Source organism: Macrosteles quadrilineatus, unplaced genomic scaffold, assembly GCF_028750875.1.
Source record: "Macrosteles quadrilineatus isolate MER2022 unplaced genomic scaffold, UCM_ALF_1.0 Scaffold_6__1_contigs__length_79288215, whole genome shotgun sequence".
NCBI classification, from domain to species: domain Eukaryota; kingdom Metazoa; phylum Arthropoda; class Insecta; order Hemiptera; family Cicadellidae; genus Macrosteles; species Macrosteles quadrilineatus.
This window is the reverse complement of record NW_026542599.1, coordinates 65,720,765-65,736,230: the sequence shown is the minus strand read 5'-3', so window position 1 is coordinate 65,736,230 and position 15,466 is coordinate 65,720,765. Positions and strand designations below refer to the sequence as shown.

At 36.6% G+C, this 15,466-nt stretch overlaps 1 protein-coding gene across 2 annotated transcripts in view; it reads left to right on the top strand.

Moving 5' to 3' along the window:
* Window positions 1-15,466, top strand: part of LOC128997259 (crustapain-like) — a 133,218-nt gene that overhangs the window by 104,123 nt on the left and 13,629 nt on the right. The gene's annotated exons all lie outside the window — the stretch shown is intronic.

The window sequence follows — 15,466 nt, the reverse complement described above, 5'->3', positions numbered from 1 at the left end:
TAAGTCCAAACTTTTTGACAGTTTTGCACACCTCGAAATTTTCTAAGTCCGTAAAACTGTTAAAACGCTTATATCTCGAAAACGGCTTGAGATACGGCAAAACGGTTGAAATTCTGGCACACATAGTGGGTGTCAACTTTTGATTTCAAACAATATTACAACATAAAAAAATCAAAAAGTCAAAAAAAATTTAACATTAGTTTATATGGGTACAAAGAAAAGTTGCCATGAAAATTTTCTAAGTCCAAACTTTTAGACCATAAAGATTTTTTCTAAGTCCAGACCTCAGAAAAACCATTATATTATGATTAAATCACCAGAGGTCTAGTACTATCTGTTTCATGCCATTTAAAGTGATTCCAGCAACACTTTATATTTCGGGCCAACTTGGGTCCCTATAGAGTTACGAAATCTGGTGCGAGGCGTTCCGCACGGAACGCCTCGCACAGCCGTCGTACCTCGAAAATTTTCTAAGTCCAAATTTTTTGACAGTTTTGCAAACCATGAGCCAGGAGCGCGCCCGAGTTCGCGTACAAACCTCGCTCGATTTTGTGAATGGATGTGGATTTGAAATTTTAATAGAGTTGTACAATGGTATTGAAAATTTATATAGGGGTGTACAGGCAAAGATCAGGATTTTTTTTAAAGTGGCTAAAAAATGATCCCCATGTTATTCTTATGGGAAAAAACGCCTAAAGCGTCATCTCTTTCTCCTATTGTCACTACTCCCCAAATATGAAAAGGTCCTCCCCAAGCGAATTCCTTTATAGTATTAGGTAATGTAAAGTTGAAACACAAAGATCTCAGCATAAAAAAATAAAGTGGTATGTGTCCTTATTGATGTAGCCGTTATAAAGATATGTTAATTCTTTATAATCTGGAACATTCTTTTGGGTTTAAAAGCTTCAACAGTAATCTATATTTATAAATGTTAACTACATAACAGATTAATAAGATTTACTGCCCATGTGCTGTTAGTTACTGAATGATTGTCTCCCCATCTAAAATGTGTTAAAAAGCGAGTTAAACTATTTGGAATATAGCGTTTAACGGCAAACAGAAACATACGATAACACTGCAATCCATTCAACGATCGAGTTGTTACGGTCAAGTTTGTTTTTATGATTCAGGAGACTCAAATGCAACTTTTTACGCTGTTTAAAAAGAGAAAATGAAATTGTTATCCAAATCTTAAAGCTACAAGAGTTATCCAACATATTTTAACAAATGAATCCATACTTTCTAAACTTTGGTATACATGTATTAAGAGAAACTCCACTAAACAAAGTGAGAATTATCTGGTGCGGGGCATATACTGTGACTGACAGACAACACGTTAAAATAAGTTAATCAACTTTCAATGGTGTTGCTGTTTGCTGCTTTAGCCTATTAAAAGCGGATTATGGCTGTGTTTTAACACAAAATTTGTGGGTCAAACATGGACCACATGAAATGGTTGACATCACCCCACTTTACAGGATTCCCTACGGAGAAAATTCGTTGGTTTAGATGATGTCTCAAATCAAAGAAATAAATAAATAAATTACCCAACTTAAAATACTTAGCACAGGTTATCTCAGTAAAGCAATAGTTTTCTTCAATTCTCAATTCTGGAAATTCTTTGTTGCAACATTATTTATTTTTTATTTTACATATCAACGGACAAACTCCATTTTTACATTCATGCAACAAAACAAGGTGGAGAAAAAAACATTCGTAACAATAATATAGCATTGCTCTGGCCTTAGTCAAGGCCCCACAAGAAAAAGCAGGCCATGCTGCAGGATCCATGACGTCACACTAGTCAGTGGATAGATTTCATTGATAAATTCATTACCATCACAATTCCCATATGTTTTAGGTAAATAAACAAGCTGGCTGTTTGTAGGATTGTTTAGTTTGGAAAACTATTAAGTTAGAGATGGTAGAACGTCCTGATACGAATCTATGCTGACGAGGGGAGATGATGCTGGCTACTTTGTGCTTGATTCGGTCCAAAAAGAGTTCCTCAAACACTTTGGACAACGCAGAGAGGATAGAGATGGGTCGATAGTTGGAGACAATATTATGCGGTCCAGTCTTGTGTATGGGTACAATAAAAGCTTTCTTCAAGGCATCAGGGAAGATTCCATAGGCCAAAGACGAATTGAAGAGTTTGCATATTGGCTCAGCCAGAATGTGTCTACTGTACTTCAGAACATTAGGAGGAATTTCATCCGGACCCCAGCCTTTGGTCTCATCGAGCTTAGCAAGCTTTGCCAAGACATCAGCAGGGCTAATTTGCTGGTTTGATGAATTGCCAAGCCTATCAAAATTATCAGGAATGAAATCCTGGGAAGACCTGGTAAAGACAGAGGAAAGATACTCTCGGAAAGAATCACACATCTCCTGTGGTTCCGTAGTAGTTCGGCCATCATGAATAATATTAGGAGGAATTGAGGATGATTTTCTTTGTGTACTAGCATGACTCCAAAAATATCTAAGATTGTTAGGGATGCCTGCTTCAATTCTTGCCAAATACTGGTTAAAATCTCTTCTGGCTGCGACCTCATGACTGCGACCTGGCTGCATGATGGTCTTGCATTGGAGAACCGTAAATAGTTCGAGGCAGATGGTGCTTGTTTATAGCATTTGTGCAGTACTTTTTTGAGATAACCAGGTTCTTCAGATCAGGAGAAACCCACCTAGGAAATTGAGAAATCCCTGTTTTTCTCACAGGTGAGTGGATCTTGACGGTATTGGCAATGGCTGAGAGGAAATTATCAGTTGCTTTGTTAAGATCAGGTTCATTCAGACAGATGGTGAAGTCCAGCACAGAGAGAGAATTATAAGTATCAAATAAGTTACATCGTTTAAGGTCATACACATAATTTATATAGTTTCCAGGGTTCACTGGGGTGTTCAGGCTAACGCAGAAAGACAGCGGGGGTTGGTGTCTTTCTTCTACTGAAAGTAGGGCATCAACCTCTCGCTGAATCTCAATCTCTTCATTTGATGCGAAGACTAAGTCAAGCAACACACCTCTGCTGTTTTGGATCCGGTTTATCTGCTGGAGATCAAATATTCCATCGTTGAGAACATGGCTCTTGACCCAGGATTGTGAGGAAATAACAGAGGTTGATCCCAATTCACGTGCGGAAGATTGGAGTTTTCGATGATGAAGATTCCATCATATTGGCGGCCAGAGGACATTATTGCTTCAAATGACTGAAGAAAGCTGTTGTATTTGTCTACTTGTTCATGAGGTGGGATGTAACAAGCTACGAGAAGCCACATTACTTCCTTGCAGGGTTTGATTTCGATCATAACATGTTCGACATCGTGACAGCCAGAGATTAGTTGAGAAGAACCTATACTGTCTTTCACTGCTACCATTACTCCACCCTTTCTGGACTTAGCACTAGTAAGATGAGATCTGTCGCACCTGTAAATTGTGAAGCCAAGAAGAGATATTTCCGAATTTCCTATGTCTTCAGATAAGTTAGTTTCAGTTAGCGCAACTATATCAAAGGGTGACATAGCAATAGAATTTCCTAGATCAATAAGGTTAGTCCATAGCCTATTAACATTTTGATAGTAAATAATGAGTTGTCCGTTGGTCTTACATGGTCTAACATGTTACTGTTACTCGAATTAAAGCAGGGTGTTTAGCATTCATTAAAAGTTAACAGTTAAAACTTAGAGCAGAAATAATGTAGGTGATCCTTGACAACGCAGATAGAGATATTTAAAATTAGTTTCTAACAAGTTTTCAAACAACTCTAAGATGTTACTAGAATTCCTCAAATATAAGCATAACGTTTTCTTGGATGTTGTGTTTCATACTATGCGAAAATACCTCAGCTGTACTTATTTGTTTGTTATTCTTTCAATTTATTACGGTACCTCAGGTGTGATTATTTGTTAGTATTGCCATTGTATTACTGCATTCTGATTCGTTTATTTAAGCTTAACTTAACCAATCAATAAGGATACATGCCACCTAATATTTTAATACTGAGATCTTTGTGTTCCAACTTTACATTTATACTATCGTATAAATGAAATTCATTTGGTTTGTCTGGTTTGTCAAAGAAATATTTTTAGTTTCAATAACCGCGTAGTCGGAGGTGGAAGGTGATGGGGGTCATAGTTGTGGGAGGGTGAGTATCTAGGACTAGGAGGCGGGGCTTCACCACCGTGGATGGAATGAGACTCCTGGCGCAGGTAGAGCTGAGGATTATAAAGGTTAATCAGGGACTCTGGGCGAACTGAGACTAATTAGGCTACGGGCGAAATGAAACTCGGGCGGAATAGGACAAAACCGCAAACATAATATAACACCATCACTCAATAACGGCTAAACACATTTCAGCCAAACTCAACAAGATTACTTGGAATACTAGTGAGATGGGTTTTAAACAAACAAGTTTCAAGTGGATAATGCTAACGCAATTAAAATGAACTTAACTTTTAAAATTGTTAACATTAGGCTTATGGGACTAAAGTAGCCATGGCAGTTTTATGAATTAACAAGAAAAATGTAAACAAGAGAATCATAAGGTATTTCTGAACTTTCTAGACTTTTCTTTTAAACGTTTTTAAACCATTCCTATCTTAATAAACAAGAAAATACCGTTAAGAATTTTTAGGGCGTGAAATTCACTGCAAATTGCGAAAATATACGGAACTACTTTCTCAATGCGCGGAGCATATCGCAAGTCAAGAAACAAGAAGCGGAGTGATATGGACCGGGGACTACTTTCTTGGGCACCTAGTACATTTTAGTGTTTTAAAGGTATTTTACATTTGAGTCTTACATTAAAATAGCCCTTAATTTTTCGTAGGCCTATGTTTTATTAAGGCCGGTATTAAAATGCCGTCTCTAAATCGTCCTAAAATCGGTAGAAGACCTACATTTTAGATACATCACAATCATATCCTCCATCAAGAATACTTGGTAATAACAATCATAAATTATTTCCAGCAAAGAAAGCTGAGTTTAACCGATTGCAAGGGTTGAAATGAAGACAAATTTTAATGTTGCACAGTTGAATTTAAATGTCAAATTTCCCCTCCTGTTTTATACTTAAATACTCGTTTGTTTAATAGTTACTGTTTTTATATCTATACTAGCTGTGTACCCGTTCTACGCACGGGGATCTTATAATATTCAGTTGAAACCTTCTTATATAACGAACAGCAGTTGGTTTGCATATTTTAAGATATGCTGGCCAAACTATTATACATAGCTTCATTTTATGTTGTTTTTTGTTGTTCCGGATCGGTATGACAATCAATAAAAGGTTAAATTACCTCTGTGTCTGCCGGTCGATCCTATAACGGTAGGCTTACTTTTATTTTTACTATCTGATCTCGTTTGCATGGCTCAATCACGTCCTGGTTGAAGTTCGTTCGCTACGCTCACTCACCTGTATGTTGGAGCTCGTTCGCTGCGCTCACTTTCCTTCAGGTTAGCTCGTTCGCTACGCTCACTTGCCTTCAGGTTAGCTCGTTCGCTACGCTCACTCGCCTCCAGGTTGCAAATTAGCTGTTGTCATAAATGTAAAAGAAATAATAGTGCTAGTGCTGCACCCTGTTGGTAATCCTTGTAACTTTAATGCTATTGAACATCACAGAACAGAACCAACTTGTTTAATTGAAACAGCTGTTAAGATTCAATAATTTCATTTCTCATAAGGTTAACATGGGCTTCCAGAAATTCCACGTCAAAAATCGACAAAAACTTGATTTTCAAGGGTTTACTGTTAAATATCTAACTGTCTCATATTCGATGAAATACGTCTAAAACCATCTCATATATGTATAGTATTTGGAAAATAAGTTTCAGGCGGGACAGTGCTATAGTTATTGAGGAGTAGTTGTAATAAAGTGCGTATTTTAGCGTTACCAAGAGAATGACAGATAGACAGACAGACAGACAGACAGACAGACAGACAGAAATTGAGATAAGGTTTGATTCGGTTTCTCTGACCTATGAAATGTAAAAATAACCAAAAAGTTCATTATTCTAAGCAATGTACAGACAAAACTCTAATTTTATTTATATAGATATTTAATACACAGTTGTAACACTGTTTTCTCAGTAATTACTGGACCGATCCACAAGATCTATGTGTCAAATTAAAGGGGATAATGCATAGATTTGCCGAACTTCATTAGAATTCACGTTTTTCTACGGGCTAAGACCTACAGCCCTTCAAATGTTGAGACAATACAATTCTTATTGAAGAATATAATTTACAGCTTATTTAATAATTGTAAATCATATGTCAGCTGTTTAATGTTTGTTAGATTTGTTATTATTTTTATAACCTTACTTTCAGTATGTAATCATTAATCTAGGAGTTCCTGTAAACACGATTTCAAACAAGGAAAAGTGAATTTGTTAAAGTTGTATACCACAATGTATTATTTGTAAATGTATATGAACATTATTTGTATTTTTAGTGTCAATTTTGTATTTTCGAATAATGTGTTAGTTTTCCTGCGAAAGTGTTGCTGAAAGTGTTTCTGAAGGAAAGTGTTGATTGAGCTTATGTTTAAGTATGGAACATAAAATTATACCCATAGTAGGGGACGGAAACTGTTTGTTTCGATCAATATCATTTATTCTATACGGCCACCAGAACAATCATAGGGAAATCCGTTTGAAAGTTGTCCAGAAAATTGTTTAAGAGTGGGAAAAATACAAAAACTTTTTGTAGGCGATGAGTCTTACTCAACATCAGTGTTTGACCGTCACCAATACCAAACTTTACTTTCCCGAGATGGCGAGTACGCTGGATACGTGGAACTACAATGTATCAGGTGGTAGCAAAACGGGAGTGCCGATGGAGACCAGGTCAAGTCCCTTTAAAATGCACGCACCCCCAAAGGTCTCCATCGGCACTCCCGTTTTGCTACCACTGTATTTCGAGTACACAGGGAAGTTGCTGAAGAAACTGTGACTTATGACATTGGTTCTGGCGAAGAAGTGTGTGACTTGATGTTTAGTGGTAATGTTGACTCGGGTCATTACAGTATTATAAAACTTTCTCATAATACCCAGGATGAAAAAAGTACAAAAAGAAAAAGAAAAGGTAAAAAGTCATTAACTGGGCGTAACTGGGCGTAAGAGACAAACAGAACAAAAACACGCGTAGAAAAACGTCGAACTAAAAAAGTAAAGAGCAGAAATAGTGTAAAGTGTGCCCTGGAAGTTCCTAAAAATAACACCGACTCTTTTGAATTGGGATCATTAAATTGGATTTGTCACTACTGCAAATCTTTGAATTTCGAGTCCGAACAGATTATGAGGGACACAAATGCATTCTCCTTATGTTGTCACAAGGGGAAGGTAAAATTAGCCCCTTATCAACATTCGGAGTTTATGGAGAATCTTATCAACGGGACTACATCAAATGTAAAAAAAAAAAAAAAAAAAAACTATCAAGAAACTATTTGAATAATATAAGATCATACAACTCAGCTTTTGCTATGGTAAGTTCTGAGTCTCAATTAGATGAATCAACATCTGGTGGTATATATAACTTCAAGATCCATGACTCCTTTTACCATCGGATTGGACCGTTAATATGAAATAATGAGTTTATTCCTTCAAAACAAATAAATACAAAATAATACCCTCTACATTGAACCAAAGTATGCCCAACTCTATATATACGACCTAAACACCGCTGTTACTCACAGAATGGGTCAAAGGTCCAATGTGAAATGCGACCAACTGCTGATGCATGATTTAAGTGAATATCTTTATTCCATCAATCCCTTCATATCTTCATTTAGAACTATGACAGATATGTGTTGTAAATATGACTCTGAAATTCTTATGCATATAGTGGAAGACAAACTGTGTGACAGGAGACGCTACAATGATGCTGTTCAAATAGATGTGGCTGTTATATTCCGGTCAGAAGATGGTGCACCCCCTGGCGAGAGAAACTTAAGAGTATATTCAAGATCTAATGGTGTTCGTAAAATTTCTGTGATTGAGCCATCTTTAGACCCATTGGCCTATCCTCTGTTGTTCCCATATGGTGACTTTGGATGGAAACCCCAAACAGAACGTGACCGTTGTAGTGTAAATCTACGTAAAAAAACTACATTACTGCAGTACGCATCCTATCGGCTTGCGATTCGTCCAGATTTCAGCCTATTGCATCGATCACAAAAACTCTACCTGCAATGGATAGTGGACATGTATTGTAGGATTGAGGGCACACGTTTAAACTATATTCGTTTCAAACAAAACAGCCTACGTGCTGATCTTTATCTGAATATTGCTGACTTTGTGCACAAAGGAAGTGGTCTTCAGGACGATGCTGTTGGAAGTCCTACTTTATGTACAAAAATAAAGCAGCTCCTAAATAAAATACAACGATAAACAGAAGTTGTTAAAATTATTATCTCTTATATTGCTGACATTATTCCCGTGGCGAAGCACGGGCTGTTAACTAGTACTTAAATAATTTAACTGTTTTTAAGGGTGAAAAATGAAGTACGATGTTTTTGTTGTAGGCTCCAATTGAATTTGCATATTAAATTTCCTAATTAAGGCGTTACAACATTTTTTATGGTGCGGAATTCACTGGAAATTGCGACAATATACGGAAATACTTCCTCAATGCGCGGAGAATATCGCACGTCAAGAAACAAGGGGCGGAGTGATATTGACCGATGACTACTCACTCTTGGGCACCTATTTGTGTTGCCAGCTGATTATAAATAATGATTTAATAAGCGATATATCGAACCACATTGAAATCGATATTTAATCCGATAATACATCACAGGTTATATCATGTTGAATTACATCGAAGTACAGTAAGTTATTACACTTATTAATAAAACGCAGATTAAACACTAATCTAATTTAGGCATGTGGGGAAGGTAGGTCGGGGTTTATGAGTCTTCGTGACTACATTAAGTATTTTTAAGTAAGGTTAGATTAGGAAGGTAAAGTGTAGGTTTATAGGTAGGTGATCGGGTTGTTTATTTGTGTTGCACCATATTATTTTTTTTCCTTTGGAATAGTTGGTTAAACGGGGAAACAATTTCAAATAATTTATGAATAAAAAACTTTTTTAAAACATAACGTTTTTAAACGCACTAAAAAGTAAAAAATAATTTATGAATATGTGGAGAGGATAAATACTTGTAAGGTTTAAAACGAAAAACGTGGGGTGCATGCAATAGATAATTTACAATTACCTTCACCTATTGAACTAATGTATTATTATAAATTGCATCACTCCACGTTTTTAGTTTAAATCTTACAAGTATTTATCCTCTCCACATATTTATAAATTATTTTCTACTTTTTAGTTTTAATGTGTGTGAATGTTAAATCTATTTCAAGCATCTATATCAGATTAAGACAGAGGCATGTGGGAAATCTAAGGTTTATTTGAGTTTCTGTTCATATAATTATGTATTAGATTGAATTTATGACCTACCTACTAACTATAAATATATCAATCTATTTAATTTATTGTTTGCTTTATAGAATACTAAATAAATAACAATTTACATTATTAATAAACACCTTTATATCTGCAATCAGATTGTTTATCTTAATTTTGAAATGTTTGTTTGTATAAAGAATCTCTTGGGAGCATAACCTGTACCTCTTAACCTCTGCTCTTCGAACTGTCAAATTTAAGTATTTACAGCTGACATTAAGTGGTATATTTACATTCTTTCAAAATGTAAACATGGACAATTTTGAAGCCTATGGGGCGTAGCCCAAGGGAAATATGAAAAGTAAATGATATATTGCATTGTCATCCATTTGAGGAGCTATATTTGAAATTTCAAGTCTCTAGCTCATCGGGAACTTCGTTTAAAATTGATATCAAAATTTGTAGGAAAGCGAGCTAATAAAAACAAGCCCATGGAGCGTAGCCCATGAGAAATAGGAATATTAAATTATATTATATTGCATTGTCATCCATTTGTGAGCTATGTTTCAAGTTTCAAGTCTCTAGCTCATCGGGAAGTATCAGAATTTGCAAGAAAGCGAGTTAATAAAAACAAGCCCATGGGGCGTAGCCCAAGGGAAATATGAAAATTAAATGATATAATATTGCATTGTCTTCCGTTTGTGCGCTATGTTTCAAGTTTCAAGTCTTTAGCTCATCGGGAAGTTAGTATAAAATTGATTCCAAAGTTTGTACCGGACAATGAGAATGAGAGAATGAGAATGAGAGAATGAGAGAATGAGAATGAGAATGAGAATGAGAATGAGAATGAGAATGATTTATTTCCTGAAAGCATGACAAGAAAGCGAGCTAATAAAAATGTTTTAAAATGCTTGCATATGGTCTTAACAAACCATCTACAGTATTGTAGAATTGCTTTTATATAAAGTCAATGGTTCTAGCAAATTACTACATACAGACCAAAAGAAAAGAACATTTGGATTTGGACCTTTGACCATAGCAAAACTAACATATAATTTATGAAATGTGAAAAGTTTTATATTATTAAATACTATTCTGTAATATTAATAATTGTTCGGCAAATCCTCATTTTAATGGTTCAGCTGAAAATGGAATCTGATTTTTTAAAAACAGTAATTTTGTAACAATTCAGTAATTTCAAATGTTGATAACAGAAGCTTATCGTATATAAATACTGTTATTTGATTGCCAAGCAATGGACTATACATGACTTCAGTTACAACTATAATAATAAGTAAATAATTAATTACCTAGGCTTATAGAAGGGCACTTTAATCACGGTATGGATAATTGTCTAGGCCTGTCCAGAAGTAGGCTACTAATTCCTAATTATATATCCTATTGGATAATTGTTTAAAGAGTATTAGGAATGTGTTTTATTTATTCTTGCTATCATTCATTATTAGGGATATAACTTACATAATATTTAATTAATTTATTCACTGTACCACAATCTATTCGGTTCTAAAATGGCAAACAGCCGGGACCGGCCACAACGCTTAGTCGCTTACTACAGTATTTTCCATTCGCCAATATCGGGAGAAGTGTCACCAGAAATTATTAGAAGATGGCTGTCGCTGAGGCTACTATTGGTTAAGTAGCATTAGCCACTAGTTCAACCCTCCCTCCCGAATGTTGCCAAGCTTCTAATGAAGGCGGTGAGTATACAGGGTGAATTTTAAATGAGTTCCCCCCCTACTTTTTTCTACATTTCTTAAGATATCAACTTCGGACCACGTCAGATCATTGTAGTGTAGTAATTACTTCAATTTGATAGGGTAAACATTTTTGGCCGCCATCTTGGATCGGCCATATTGGATACAAATTTTTTTTTTCAAAAGTCAAGGGAAGGTTGTGACCTATTGTTTCAAACTAGAATTTTACGCTGATTACAATGCCACAATTAGTTTTTAAAAATCTTGATCCGTTCTAAAGTTATGAGGACGTTTTATATCTTTATTTTTAGCCCATTTTAACATTGTGCATTTACAAACTAAGACCATAATCTCAAAATAGTGCTAGATAAAGATAAGTATACACCAGCATTCATTGTCGACCTATTATCACTTGATTATGACGGATGTATTTTTTTTGGCCACCATCTTGGATCTGCCATTTGAAATGTGATAAATTAATTTAAATATGAAGGTGGTGTTGTGACCCATCATGTTAAACTACTTTTTTATGCTGAACTCAATGCCGCAATCCGTTTTTGTCTCTCAGGCTTTCTTGATGAAATATTAAAATTATCTTACTCAAATTTCCAATATTTCTAAACACAAATATGCAAAACAGATTGCAGCATTGAATTCAGTATAAAAAAGTAGTCTAAAATGATAGGTCACAACACCACCTTCATATTTAAATTAATTTGTCACATTTCAAAATGGCAGATCCAAGATGGTGGCCGAAAAAAATACATCCGTCATAATCAAGTGATAATAGGTCGACAATGAATGCTGGTGTATACTTATCTTTATCTAGCACTATTTTGAGATTATGGTCTTAGTTTGTAAATGCACAATGATAAAATGGGCTAAAAATAAAGGTATAAAACGTCCTCATAACTTTAGAACGGATCAAGATGTTTAAAAACTAATTGCGGCATTGTAATCAGCGTAAAATTCTAGTTTGAAACAATAGGTCACAACCCTACCTTTACGTTTGAAAAAAAATTTTGTATCCAATATGGCCGATCCAAGATGGCGGCCAAAAATGTTTACCCTATCAAAATGAAGTAATTACTACACTACAATGATCTGACGTAGTCCGAAGTTGATATCTTAAGAAATGTAGAAAAAAGTAGGGGGGGGGGACTCATTTAAAATTCACCCTGTATGTGATTGACGTAACAATCAATTGAAGAAATAATATGTTTATGACGCAGAACTATTATTACAGCGTGGATAAATAAAAATATACTTTAAAAGTCCAATGAACAACGCAAAATATGCTAAAAAATGTAAGGAAACTTCTGAATTAGGCAGATTAATTTGGTTTGTTTAGATTAGGCCTTTGATGTGACAAAATACGATGACGTAATTGGAGACCAAATCTACATTGTATATTTAAGGCATGTCTTCCCTTCTTATTATTATTCAGTTTTTCACTTAAATCAGCTGGATGCGATGTTTACTTATTACTTAAGTTTAGGCCTACATTTCAGTCATCTTAATTTATTGTTCAATAAGTTAGTCTTTTTGCAGTTTTTACACATTGTAACACATGATTGATAATTTTGTCAATTTCAGTCTTTTAAAGGTGTTTTACATTTGAGTCTTACATAAAATAGCCCTACATTTTTCGAAGGCCTATGTTTTATCTTTGACTATCAATACAACTAGACATTTCATCTCCATGTTAAATTTGTAGCCAGTTTTTTCATCAAAATCTTCTGTATCCAATAGTCAATTGCTTTTATTAAGGACAGTATTAAAAATGCCGTCTCTAAATCGTCCCAATATTGGTAGAAGACCTACATTCCAGTTATATTAAATTCAAATCCTCCATCAAGAATACTTGGTATTAACAATCATAAATTATTTCCACAAAGGAAGCTGAGTTTAACCGATTGCAAGGGTTGAAATGAAGACAAATGTTTATGTTGCACAGTTGAATTTAAATGTCAAATTTTCCCTCCTGTTTTTATATTTCAGTACTCGTTCGTTTAATAGTTACTGTTTTTTATACTTAAATACTTTAACTGATTGTAATGGTGAAAAATTAAGTACAATGTTTTCGTTGTAGGCTACTGTTGAATTTAAATGTTAAATTTCCTTTATCTTTTTTATACTTAAAAGCCCTTTTTGGATGCTAATATCAGATTCCAACTGATGTGATATTTTCCTAGTTAAAACAACCCCAGAAGAGTTGTCTGTATAACAAGATGTAGTTTTTTTTTTTTTTTTTTTTTTTTTAGGGAGAGGAGGGAAAATGCTTTTACGCACACAGGTAGCCACAGGTGGCCTGTAGTGTGAGACTCCTGAAAATTGTCAGACTACTCACAAAAAAACCCCCTCTACTCTGTTGGACACAGACCTGGAATTGTTTGTCACATTACTTCAAGTCAGGCCAACATGTGACCTAAGCCCTCAGGGCTCGCACCGTTTCTGGCATTTCGATTCTTAATGACCAACAACCGCATCCCGGTCAAGGTCGATCTTCTTGGCGCGGAGAATACCCTGGATATAATGTGACACACAGGTCCAATTGTCCTCACCCTCCGTCATAATCGGTATGACCGTGTCCACCGACAGCAGTCCTATTAATTGTTGAGCCTCCAGGCGGGGCCTTTCCCAGCGCTGGAAGTGGAAAAATGTATGTTCCACGTCATCGAGAATGCCTGGGCAGTATATGCAGTCGGGTGACACGGCTTTGCCCATCCTGAACAGGTACGACCGGAAAAAGCCGTGTCCCGTCAGAAATTGGTTGAGGTAGAAGTCCACCTCTCCGTACCGCCGATCAACCCAAGGTTGGACTTGCTGTATCAGTCGCCTGGTCCAGAGTCCCCGTGTCTCCTGTTCCCAGCCCTCCTGCCACAGCTGGTAGGTGCGGGTGCGTTCCTCTGTTCGTGCCTCGTCCTCCCCACGGCGCCGGTAAATTGCCTTTCTCTCCGCCGCCAAAAGTTTGACGGGGATGACTCCAGCAATCACCAGGACGGCGGGCTCGGACACTGTTCGGTAGGCAGATGCTACCCTCAGTGCTGCCTGACGCTGCACTCGGGCGAGCCGCATCCTGTATGCCTCCTTATTTAGTGCGTCTGCCCACACCTCCGCACCGTACAAGAGTACGGACTGGACCGAAGACATTAACAGCCTTCTACGACTGGACCGAGGCCCTCCGACATTGGCCATCAACCGGCTAAGAGAAGAAACCACCCTAGCGGCCTTGTCCGCTGTACGAAAGATCTGATCCCGCCAGCTAAGCTTGCTGTCTACCATGACCCTAAGATACTTGGCAGAACGAACAGTTTGAACCTCGACCGCTCCCACCCTCAACGGCACGATGGTGTCAATCCGTTTTTTTGTCAAAATCACGATCTCGGTTTTGCTCAGAGCAAGCGAGAGACCGTGGTCTGCCATCCATGCGTTTATGGTACGCATAACTCGGTTTAGCTTTAGCTGAGCCAGATCAACGCTACGTGCAGCTATCAAAGCTGCAACGTCGTCTGCGTACCCAACCAAGACTGTTTCCTCAGGCATTTCAGACCTCAGAAGGCTGTCATAAGCGACGTTCCAGAGGTCTGGGCCGAGTATGGAACCTTGGGCAGCACCAGAAGTGACACTCATCGTCCGCGGGCCCTCCGCAGTGTCATACGTTAGGAGGCGAAACCGGAGATAATCCTCTATAATGCGCATGAGGTATGCCGGCACGTGGAAGGTGTTCTCCAGAGCATCCAGCATAACAAGATGTAGTAAACAAAACTAAATTTGAATTATTATAATTTTAATCAATAAAACAAGCATTAGTACATCTCTTGACGTTTTTACATTTAGTTACTTATACAAATATCAAATCACGTTTGTTCCGCTTAACTGGCTTTCACTTCTCTGAAAGCAACTCTAGTAATACAAATTGTACACGGAGGTACAAATTGTAGTCACTAAAACTAAACTAGGTACTAAAATCGGACCCATTAAAATAAAGATACAAACTTTTAAAGGTACACACGATTTAAATTGTAAAAACTAAGCAACACTGTAAAATTCTTTATCAACCTAATTTATAATTTTTATGACCCTTTCATAAGTTTTTATGACCGATTCTTAATTTTTTTAACGACTTGATAACAACGACACTTAACTCATACGACCAGCTCTATGACTAAGAAAATTGCATTGTGTAGGCTTTCCAACGAGCCTACTTCACTTACCTCAGACGGCCTGTCGCTGAACAGTGCGCTAAAGAAAATATATAGTTTTTGCCACACCCTGTATAATGTAAACAATAGTTATGCATTTTCTGAACGTGTAAAGAACATAGTTATAGAGTGGAATAGTAGA